A 12,482-nucleotide genomic window follows, 5' to 3' on the forward strand; every position below is an offset into this window, starting at 1 on the left:
ATTCTGTGTGACCTCATCTTGACTAATTACATCCGCAAAGACCCTAATCCCAAATATGGTCACATTCTGAGGTTCTGGGTGAATATTAATTTAAGAGGGGAGCCCTACTCACCCCAGTTCATGCTCTGATAGATACAATGATGAATATTTAAAAAAAAAATCAAAACCACAGGCATCAAATTACTATTACAGCTTTATTTTTTTAAAGATTTTATTTATTTATTTATTTATTTATTTGAGAGAGAGAGAGAGAGAGCAGAGCAAGGGCAGGGGCAGAGGGAGAGGAAGCAGACTCCCTACTGAGTGGGAAGCCCGAAGTGGGGCTTGATCCCAGGACCCTGGGATCATGACCTAAGCCAAAGGCAGATGCTTAACCGACTGAACCACACAGATGCCTCCACTATTACAGCTTTAGATGGACCAAGAGGGCTAAAATATGGGAGTATGGAGTGCTTAGGGGTGCCCTACAGGCACCTCCAAGTCACCCTGTCTGGTACCTCCTACTCTGGCTATGCCTATGAACCAGTCTTGCTTTGAGCCCCAAGGGACCCTCTAAAACTGCCTGTGGAATAAGGGATACTTCGTGAATTCTCTCCAGCTCTGCTCGCAAGCCTGCTTTGTTTTGTTTTGTTTTTTTCTGACCATAAGTTCTGGAGACAATTGTAGCAGGGAGAAGACAGAACGTAATAAAGAATATATAAAGGCGAAACTGCAACACCTTTTTCCCAAATTTGCTGTGCTTTTTGTACATCTGTCCCCTTTTCCTCTGCTATCTCAGGTTTAAAAAGATGAGGAGGTGCCTGAAGCAGCACTAGGCTCTTTGAATCCGGGAGCTTGCTCCATCCTGCCCCTGTTGTGTACTGCTAACACAGCAGGACCACAGACTCCTGGTGAGACAATTAGCCAGGAGACTTTCTCCCCAAGACCTTGGACAGCAGTCTGCGTTTCCAGAGCTGACCTTCAGTCCTACAAGGGCAGGGCCTAAGCTGGGATTTGAGAGCCACCTCTCACAACACAGGGCCCCAGGATTCTCTTCAGAGGCATTTGCCCCACAGCTAAATCCTCCCCTTAGACAACTTTAAGGGTGACTATGTTTCTCCAGCAGCTCATAAGGATGGCAGGAATAACTCAAACCAAGTGTTTCCATGGTCCATACCGCACTGACAGTCCCCACACGTTGTCCAGTGGAGACTCTGACCCTGTGCCCAGGCTATCTTCTGCAGGCACCTTTACTCTTGGCCTGAGAGTTTTGTGTGGAAGCGCAGGAGAGGTCAGCCTTTGGGAGCAACCCTTAAGCACTGAGTAACAGAAGATGGTGGAAAATGCCCCAAATTTCTTGACCTTGGGAGAAGGGAGCATAACTCTGAGTTTTGCTTCCTGCTGTCTCACTGAGGTCCCAGCAGGACTGAGCCCCAGTTGCCCCTAGTGGTAACCTGTTCTTTAAAGTATTGTGGACTATGTCTCCTTTCCCCACTCCCCTCCCTGGGCTTCCTGGCATCTCTTGCCCCCAAACAACTTGCACTCAAATCCATGTCTCCAGGTTGGCTTTTGGGCACTCAAGACACACAGATGCATTAGTATGCATTTCTCTGTTGGGTAATGAGCTCCACACAGACAGGCACCAAATCTTATTCCTCTCAGCACTCACCATTTGGTCCCTGCCATATACATTACCTCATCTCAGTAGAGTCCAGCACTATCATTATTTCCATTTTATAAATTAGGAAAATGAAGCTCAGAGAGCTTAAGTCACTTGTCCTAGGTCATGCAGCCTAGGAGGAGGAGCTGGGATTTGAACCAAGGTGGCCACTCTCTGTAGCCTACACCATTAATAACTGCCATTAGCAGTGGTATTCAATAAATGTTTGTGGAAGAAACAAAGATGCTAGCAAGCAAGCTGATAAGAATTGGCACAAAGTGCTCATTATTTGGATGCTAGAGATAGGGCTCAAGACCACCTAATTTCTTGAACATATTTAAGACCCAGTGGAGATAGAGGCCATCAGAGTGTCCTTCCGCAAATCTTCATGAGTCTTTTTTCTCTTGATTCCAGAAGCATTTAATGATTCCTACTGTGTCCAAGACACTGGACTAGGTCCTGTGCAGGCTACAGAGAAACGTAAAGCAAATTCAAGGAGCTTTTTGTCTGACATCTTAGTGAGCCTGCAATGAGAGCAGCTGCTCTCCGAGCTTCACTATGTGCAGGGACGACAAGAAAAAAGATCCTGGAAAGTCGCCCAAGAAAGACAAAGACCCAGTGAACAAATCTGGGACAAGGCCAAAAAGAAGACGTGGTCCAAAGGCACAGTTCAGGGCAAGCTCAATGACCTGGTCTTGTTTGACAAAGTGACATATGACAAACTCTGTAAGGAAGTTCCCAACAATAAGCTTATAACCCCAGCTGTTGTCTCTTAGAGACTGAAGATTTGGGGTTCCCTGGCCAGGACAGCCCTTCAGGAGCTCCTTAGTAAAGGATTCATTGAACCAGTTTCAAGGCACAGAGCTCAAATCATTTACACCAGAAAAACACCAAGGGTGGAAATGCCCCAGCTGCTGATGAAGATGCATACACAGGTCCCACCAACTGTACGTTTTGGAAAAACAAAACTTTATTAAACCAAAAATCAATAAAGCAAATTCAAGGAGCTTACAATCTGTTGGGGGTGAGGGAGACAAAGACAAGACAGAAGTAGCTGAAAAGATAAATTACAAGACTAGAGCTGCCATCAGACAGAAGTGATGCATAGCCAAGTGAGTTGAACAAAAACGTGCTAGGTTTTCAAAGATGGGCTCTGGGACCTGGAGCAGACAGACAACTGGGAAGAGGCAGGACTTCAAGGACAGGTACTGGATGGCTAGAAGCAGGGACAGGGAGGGAGAATGACATGGCAAAGACACATGAGCAAAGCCACAAAGCAAGGGGATTCCAGACAATGTGCTTCATCATTCTGCCCTGCCCCCTCCTCCAAGTCAAGCTAACTGGCGAGGAAAAGGTAATGTTTACAAGGAGAAAAACCAAGGTCTAAGAGACAACTGCTGAGGATTACACATATATGGTCATTCGCAACTGCTTTTCAAGCTAAGACATGTAAAAAGGGATACAAATCACAAACTAAAGAGGTCACCTTTCCTTTAGGTCTAAAGGCTGATTGAATAAGTGTGACCGCCATGACTCCCGCTCCAAAAACTTGGCACCAGAGAACACTGCGTTACGGCCAGCTCTCTCTGTTGTGCTTGGATCACACCGCCTGGAGTCCAGGAGTCACAGACTTTGGGGATTGAAGATATTTCCCTGAAGGCTTGGCAACCAAGACCTCATTTACAGCTCCCATTCTGGGAGAGGATTGCCGCTTTGCTCACCTTCAACTTCTCCCCAGTGAGGGAGTGGGCAGGCTAGATTGGCACACAGGAGAAATGGAAAGAGCCCAGCCAAACACTCTGCACAATTTGGTAGAGATCAGGCATGGAAAGCCTTGAAGACTCTGGGCTACCATGGGCAGAACTGGCTCAAAAAGACCTCACCCTTGGTAGCTGTGTTCAGAGCTAAGAGCGCCCACTATCCTTCAACCACCCCCAAATTAACATATGAAGTGAAAGCAATGTCTGCACTGCAAACATAGCTTCAAGACCTACCACCAAGCCCCAGCCAGCAGCTGCCCCCAGGCCTCTTCCAAACAGAAATTCTACAGCCACCATTCTTGCCAGTTCACATGGGGCAACTAGAGCTTCACAGCCATGGCTATAGGAAGACAAAGGGTGGATCCAGGTCCTAGGAGTTTCCAGAGAGCTTTGCTGTTTACTCAGCAACAGTCTGAAACCCAGCTAACACCAGCAGTTGTTGAAATGACACTGTGCAGCCAATGGGCCCGTGTGGGGGTCATATCCATGGCTTTCCCCGTACTCGGCCACAGACCAGGCCTGGGCCAGGGTACTGATGCCCGTAGGGCTGCCCTCGCCTACTAGGGGCTGAGAGCAGAAGCATAAATTCTTCCCCATTTCCCCTTCCTCACCTCCTGAGATGCATTTCATAAAGCTTCTCAGAAGGGGGCCAGTTCAATTACACGTCCTTTTATTGACTTTTCCTCCTTTGCTGTTTCACTCTCAAATAAGACGACTCTCACAGAAGCATTCCTGTCAGGTCCTGCTTTCAGGAGAACACAAGCTCAAGCACTCAGAAACCTCAAGAAATACCACACTTGGCTTCTGAAAATGAACCCAACGGAGCACAGAAATGAGGGTTTTCTTGATTTTTGAGTATGCTTATGTTGAATATGGACCCAGTCAAGCATTAACTCTGAGAGAGGTTCTCGATACACGCAGCCCAAAGAAGGAGAAAATGATCCCTTCTACCTACCCGAGAGAGGCATGGCAGGTGAATTCTTTTCTCTAAGTCATATTTCATTTTGTCAATTCACTAAAACCCATCTTGTGGGAGAGCCAGTGACTCACCATGTAAAAATGGGAAGAACAGTTTCATTGGAAGTGGGAGGTTTCACACACTACTTACAAGCACACATCAGAACACAAAATGAGGTGACGTGGCTTAGCTGATGTCTAAGTACCCTTGACTTGATACAGAGATTTTAACTAAATATAGCAAGGAGGCTTCCATTTGAAAAGCTAACTACCTCTTCCAAAGCAGTTGATGGGTAAGAATAAGGGAGGGGACTAGGGAAGTGGAGGAGGTTGGGACTGGAGTTAAAATAAACCTGAGAGAAAAGAGCCGACTTCTAAGGAGGAGGGAAAGAAAAACCTCACCTGCACCTCTTCCCATTCGCGTGCCAGTCTGACCATAATCGCTTTCAAAGTGACATAGGAAACACCTAATGATGTACACATCATCGGGGGGAAAGGTTGAGTTTTATTTGGGCGTAAGAACTAAGATTACAAGTAGTAAAAAAGAGTAGTGTCTAGTTTTTAGACACAGATCAAAAAATCACATTTTAAGCATAAGACTTTAACTGTTATGATTATAACATCATTTTTTCTATATTAAAAAATACGAAGACTAGAACAAAAACAATTACTTCTGAGTTTTCTGAAAGGTTATGAATCAAAAATATATACATTTTTTTTTTTCTTCATGCCCTCACCCCCAAAGGAGGGGCTGTGAACACCTTGAACATCCAGCTCCTCAGCACCTTGGAGCCTGGTTAGAGGCATGAGCTATACAAGCCCATTCCCAGGTATTCGCCCAAGAGAAATGAAGACTTAGGTCCACACAAAAACGTGTACACAAATGTTTATGCACACTTATTCATAATCGCCCCAAACTGGGCACCGCCCAAATGCCCTTCAATTAGCAAATGGAAACAAAGTGTGGTACATCCATACAATGTAACAAGGCTCATCAGTAAAAAGGAACAAACAACAGATGTATGTAGCAGCAGCAGCAGAAGAAATCTCAAATGAATTTTGCTAAGCGAAAGGAGCCAGTCTTGAAAGGGTATATGATTCCATTTATAGGTCATTCTGGAAAAGGCAAAACAGAAAACATATCCCTGGATGCCCAGGGCTGCCGGTGAATGGAAGGAGGGGATTGACTACAAAGAGGCACAAGGGAATTTTTGAGGATAATCGAACTGCCATATATGTTGATGTGGTGGTGGTCACATAGCTGTATGCATGTCAGTGCTCATAGAATTGTACGCCCCCCAAAAAAGTGGATTTTACCGTACATAAATTACACCTCAATTAAAAAAAGAAAAAATTAAGAGCTGTGGAGTCCCCGGCCAGGGAAAGAACTTCAGCTGTTACTTCCTTTTGTGTGACCTTGGACAAGTTACTTATACTTTCTGAGCCTTGGTTTCCTCATCTGTACTTGAGGATTTAATAGTACCTACCTCACAGGTTTGTTACAAGGATTCAACAAGTAAGTCAGATCTTATTATGACAATCCAGCCAAGAGTCACAGCATCAGTCCCCTCCCCAGGTGGTCTTGATAGCTCTCTGCCCCACACTCCACCACCACGGGCCTCCCACCACCTCCCCTCAGCCCAGCCTGGATTCCTGGGGAGAAATTGATGCCATCCCTTGAGAACTCTGGGAAGCAATCTGGGCTGAGTTAGAGCTTGGTGTTACTGAAACGTGGCTTTGAGTCCCAACCAATAAACTGGCATCTCTAGGGGTTTTTAAATCTCTCTCCTGCAGCCACCAAGTGTGCCCCTCAGACAAGCCAGTAAGCTCATAAATGCCACACCAGGTGAAAGATGTGTGTTCATTCTTCTGTGCTCCTATAGGGTTGTGAGGTATCCATTCTTTATTTCCTGGCACATAGTAGACAGACAATAAATGAATAGGATGTACCATCCCAGGGCAACTAGTTTCTGGGCATTTTATTGGACTGTGCTAAACATTGCTTAAATGCAGGTTCTAATTTCTTTCTTTAGATACATGCCCGTGTATGTATGTGTATAATTCTCCTAACACTTTCTCATGCATATTAATGAAAACCTACTGTCCAACTGAATTGTTTTAAAGATCCCAAGCAGACTTTTCTATAGGAAGTTTTATGAAACATTCCATTCATTATATTAAGTAACAAGATAAATCCCTAACAGATTTTCATTGATTAGGAGGAAGTTTGGGGCACGAACCATACATGCACTGTGGGCAGGATTTAATTGCTCATCCGCTCATTAACAGAGGCAATCATGCAACAAGTGTTTATGGAGCACCTCTCCTATGTTAGTGTCTGTGCCAGGGGTGCTAGAGTTCTAGGGAGAGTCACAGACCTCCTTCCCAGCATCTGCACCTAAGTCTGCACTGTATCACCATACAGACACCACACCTGTTGGGGCCTTAGTTTTCTCAATGGTAATGGTTAAGGCCATTTCAGACTCATTCCAGAACTAACTATCTATGACTTGGAGGTTGCATTGCAATTTCTGGTAGCAAAGACACATTTTACTGGAACTGATAATGACGTAGCTGACCTGAAGAGGAAGAAGTTAAAGGAATGTGTCAGTGGTAGTGGCTAATTTACAAGTTTCTATTTCTTTTTTTTTTAAGATTTTATTTATTTATTTGACACAGAGAGAGAGATAGAGAGAGAGCACAAGCAGGGTGAGCAGCAGGCAGAGGGAGAAGCAGGCTCTCCACTGAGCAGGGAGCCCGATGCGGGACTCGATCCCAGGACCCTGGGATCAGGACCTGAGCCGAAGGCAGCCACTTAACCGACTGAGCCACCTGGGTGCCCACAAGTTTCTATTTCTCTGACTGCTTTGAAATTTCTTATGATGGAATGAAAGATGCACAGCCCCTCAAATGGGGTAGAGAAATGGAGAGAGAGCACACAAGGGTTTCAACTGACATTTGTAATGTTTTATTCCTTAAAATTAAATTCAATAGGGCTAAATGTTAGCTCGGGGTGTTAGGAGTTCATACCCGTGAATTACAATGTACTCTGCATTTTTTCATGTGTTTAAATATTTCTTGATAATTTTTTTAAAGACACACTTCCTAAGTAACAAAAACTGGTGTGAGGAATGTTTTAATCACAGAAAGGGTATTTCTGTACTTACCTGAGTAATCAATCCTTCCTTGGAAATAACACCCTGCTGCCAACCCCCCCCCCTCCCGCCCCCGTCTCCCGTCCGACTGCTGTCCGGGATCCTACCTACCGGCTTGGATGAACAAACGGACTGACTACTTAAATCGTGACAGCTAAAAGCCCCGGGACTTCAGTTCCTTTAAACCCTTCTTACTGGCAGGTCAGCTGCGCCTCGGCACTCCTGCCCACGGTGGTGTGACTCCCTGATGATGGGGCAGCTCTGAGCTTACTTTGCTCTAGGACAGCGCAGGAGGGAACCAGGCACCCTTGCCAGGCCAGGAGCAATAAGGACTCTCCATTTCAAAGGAAGGGGCGAAGAGCAGGGTGGATCAGCCTCACTTCAAAGACTAAAAATAATCCAGTTTTGTAGACTTCTGAATGGTCTACAGGAAAAGAGGAGGAGAGGGTAGGATCTTTCCATCGGTCCAGCTGAACTTGTGCTGGTCGGGAAAGAGTTAAGCTGGGAGCCTCCATCCCAGGTTCTCTCCAACTTATCACTAGGGCTTACCACTCATCTCTTCCATAATAAAAATGTGATTAGTAGGAAGCAGGTGGGGTTCTATCCCTCTGTCCCTCTGTTAAGAGGCAAGCCCCAGCAAGTGGAGATGCAAGGCAGCGTCCCTGAGCCCGTATTTTCAGCACACCTGAGCCTGGGCATTTGGTCTCCCTGGGCAGAGATCAATCTCTGGAAAGACTGCGGGGGTTGATTAAAAACACCACCTCTTCCCCTAGATGGTTGCACAACAAAGGAGATAATACAAAGTGCCGTTAGCCTCCTTGAAAAAATCCAACTGATGTTCCAGGCTACTTGGGGTCAGATGCAAGATGCCTCCTTTAGCCAAGATGGATTCCTCTCTTGCCTGTGTTTCCTTTCCTCCTGAACTGCAAATTCTCTCAGTAAGACAAGGACTTCTTACTGCACGGGATGCTTCTCCTCCCCTACTCAAATCTGGGTGTTTGTAAACCTGTCTGAATTCTTTCTGAAACAATGACTTCCTTCACGGACAAAGGTTAGAGGCATCCAGGAAGCGCCACTTGGTGGCTGGCACTGGGGAACGTCAGACCTTGACAGAGATTCTTTGCTGGACCAAACTTCAATCAGGCTCCTGAAACTTCTCCTAGGCCCATCCGTCCACTTCCTTGTAAAACCCCGTTTTAGCAAAACCCCTGCTCAGTCAGTTTGACCAGAAACGCGCCCCCACCCCACCCCACCATTTGCTCACCTCCCTCAGGTTCCTCATCCTCCACTGCCCCCAGGTGATGTCTGTCTCCCTGGCCTGCCTCACCAAGAATCTTGGGACCTGGGGTTAGCCACATACCCCCTTACCCCTGATGTTTCCTCTTAATAATTTTCCACCCCGACCCCACCCCCCCCCAGGCTACAAATTCCCACTTGGCCATGCTGTATTCCGAGTTGAGCCCAATTCCCCGTACTGTACAACCCCACTGCGGTCGTCCTCAGTAAAGTCTGCCTTACCGTTTTTACCAAGTGTCATTGAGTTTTTTTGCTTTTTCTTTAACAGCCTCCTCCTGGGTCCCTGGACTGGGCATCCTTCTTGGGAGCAGTAAACAAGACGTGAGGTTCTGCTCCATTGGATCCATGGAGTAAGCAAGCCAGTTCCCTACAAACTAGTTGCTCTTCAGTGCAAGGACTTAAGTGTGGAAGGTGGCTCCACTAATTCATCCTTCACCACGGAAATCTCACTCAGCAGGGCACCGTAGCTGTCACAGAGCCAATTTTTCTTTTCTTGGTGAACATGCACCCTCCCCGCCCTGCATCGGATTTAAAGGTCTATCAAGGATCCCTCCCCTCTCAATCCAGGTGTTACTGCTAAGTATTTGTTACCAGGCCTTCATACGCTGCAGAAACTTCAGCGTTTGCAGAGGAATAGATGTGAATAAGGGCAGTCCCACGCAGCTTCCGAAGGAGGTAAAAAGGCCAAGAGGTGGACCTGAAAAATTGTTCAGGTTCTGCCCCCTAAAATCCTAAAATGCATGGGGCGCCTGGGTGGCTCAGTCATTACGTGTCTGCCTTCGGCTCAGGTCATGATCCCAGCTCCTGGGATCAGCCCCACATCGGGCTCCCTGCTTGGCGGGAAGCCTGCTTCTCCCTCTCCCTCTTCCTCTCCCCCTGCTTGTGTTCCCTCTCTCACTGTGTCCCTCTCTGTCAAATAAATAAATAAAAATCTTTTAAAAATAATAAATAAATTCTAAAATGCACTTCTTTGAATTACTTGTAAGAAAGAATATAAACAGTTAATGTCTTTTCAGGCATTACTCTCTGCCAGGCCCTGTGCTCAGCCTTTAAAAAGATCATCTCATTTTCTCCCTGCATTTACAGAGGCAGGGACTAAAGCTTTAACAGGGTCATGAAATGTTCCCCTGTCACGCAGTTGGTAAGAGATGGAGCTGGGATTCGAACTCCGATCTGTCTCACTCCATGTGCAGAGATCCTAACCCTGATCTCTAGAAGGACCCTTGTTGAGATGCCCAATGGTTGTGTGGCAAGTGTACAGAGAATAAGACATTGGAAGACACGTTCTTGAGCCTCTTGGTCACCTAACTTTTCATGTGATTGTGAGGAAGAGTACAGTCTCTCCGGGTGTCAGAGTCACAAAAAGGAAATAATGGTATGAGGTTGGCCTCCTTCACAAGAGTGGTTGGACAGGTTTGACTGCTAATCTCTAGAGGAAGACAGAAAGGAGATAAGCAAGCTCACAGGAGGAAGTTACCAAGATTCCTCAGCCGTGCTTCTTAGAAAGTATGCCTTCTCCCCACTGAGCTCTCCCTCTCTAGCTGGTATCTGGAACACAGACCCCGCCCCCAGTCTTCCAGGGTTTCTGTAGCTACCAGGGAGTCTGGAAAACAACAAACACAATGGGCCGCTTTTGGTGCCCAGGTCTCACAGGCTTCATTTACATCTCATGTTTACACAGGATGGTTTAGGGTCTGGCAACTTAGCCATTTTCATTGAAATAGCCCCCAAAGCAGAAGAGAGGTCAATGTCTAAGGCAGATCCTGAAAAGGTCCCATAACAGGCACTAAATTTCTTTGAAGTTTGATCTTCAGTCGTCCCCCCTTATCTGTGGTTTCGGTTCCAGTTACTGCTGTCAGCTGTGGTCGGGAAGCAGCTGATCCTCTTTCTGACAAATAGGCCAGCGCTGTGCAACATGCCCGGCGCCATCCCTCTCACTTCATCTCACACGTAGGCAGTTTATCATCTGCCATCATCACAAGAAGGGTGAGGACAGCACAGTAAGATATCAAGAGAGAGACCACACTTACATAAATTTTATTGGAGTATATTTTTACAGTTGTCCTATTTTATCACTGTGAATCTCTTACTGTGCCTGATTTATAAGTTAAACTTTATCATAGCTATGTACGTATAGGAAAAAACATCGTGTATATAGGGGTCAGGACTATCTGGGGTTTCAAGCATCCACTGGGGGTCTTAAATAAGGAGAGACTACTGTATATCTTTTTAAATATATGCAAAGTTTTCATTCTAGTCACATCCTGCCTGTTTTTTTCCCTTTTTAAAATTTTTTATTTAAATTCGGTTTAATTAACATATAGTGTATTATTAGTTTCAAAGGTAAAGTTTAGTGATTCATCAGTCTTATATAACACCCAGTATTCATTCCATCCCTTGCACTCCTTACTGCCCGTCACCCAATTACCCCATCCTCCCACCAACCTCCCCTCCAGCGACCCTCCGTTTGTTTTCTAGAGTTCAGTGTCTCTATGGTTTGTCTCCCTCTCAGCGCTCATCTTATTTTATTTTTCACCCCCTTCCCCTATGTTCATCTCTTTTGCTTCTTAAATTCCACATATGAGTGAGATCATATGGTATGTCTTTCTCTCACCAGCTTATTTCGCTTAGCATAATACCTTCTAGTTCCATCCACATCGTTGCAAATGCATACCCATTTATTTTAACAACAACAAAAAAATACTTTGTATTACTTAGTCACACTACTTATCTTTCCCCCTAAAACTTCACATAATCAATTATAGTTACTTACTGAGCACAGCACTAGTGTTACCGACCTTACCTCACTAAATACTCACAATTACCCTAATGAGCGGGTGCTGTGACCCCGCCTACTTTATAGATGCGTAACTAGTCCCTACTTCATTGCTGATAGCACCATGGAGACACGTTTCACCTCCAGCTTCTCCCCACTTGGGTGTTCTGGATGATTGCCCTCCCTTTATTAAGGTCAGATGAAAGAGTCTTTACCATTGTCATCTTTTTAAAATAAAAAACTACATAGTAAATATTATGATAAACATAAATTCCTCAAACTATATGCTTTTCTAAGGCTGACAAGCCCTTCCCACCTTTCTGAAAATACCTAAAACAAATTTGCCTTGGGTGTTCCATTATTTCAGATAAAGACCCAGTTTAATGTGGTGATTAAGCTACTTAGGCTCAAAGCATTGGCTCAGGAGTTAAATATCCCCACTAAGCCATTTCCCCCTGATGTGATCTTGAGCTAATCATTGACTTCCTCAGCTTCAGTTACCCATAAATTGGGGATAATAATAGGACCTACCCATAGGGTTGTTAGGAGGATTCAATGAGCTAATACATAGACAGCACCTGTCACAAAATAAGTAATTGATAAATGTCAAATGCTTTTCTTATTAAAGAGATTTGGAGTGGAGATCGCTTTAAGCAAGACCTTTTAGTCAATAACGTCTAAAACCACATTTCCGAGGTTGGGGAAATGTTGTCATTGATTGCAGACTCATCTTCAGATATTAGAACAGGTATACTGACCTTTGGCTGTGAAAATGTGATCCCTGAGCAATGTCTTGGGTTCTGAGCAAGGGAGGGGGTGTGAGGTAAAGTCTACTGACTCTTGCAAGAGAACTGAATTTCTTTAGGGACCTGAAAGCCACTTGTAAGGGAAGCATGAAT

At 45.3% G+C, this 12,482-nt stretch overlaps 1 pseudogene; it reads left to right on the forward strand.

Annotated features, from left to right (window-relative positions):
• Positions 1–2,197: 2,197 nt before the first annotated feature.
• LOC112821320 (small ribosomal subunit protein eS25-like) lies at positions 2,198–9,161 on the forward strand (annotated as a pseudogene).
• The last annotated feature ends 3,321 nt before the right edge of the window (positions 9,162–12,482 follow it).

Source organism: Callorhinus ursinus, unplaced genomic scaffold (genome assembly GCF_003265705.2).
Source record: "Callorhinus ursinus isolate GAN/ISIS: 27379988/994484 unplaced genomic scaffold, GSC_fseal_2.0 scaffold10, whole genome shotgun sequence".
NCBI classification, from domain to species: Eukaryota; Metazoa; Chordata; class Mammalia; order Carnivora; family Otariidae; genus Callorhinus; species Callorhinus ursinus.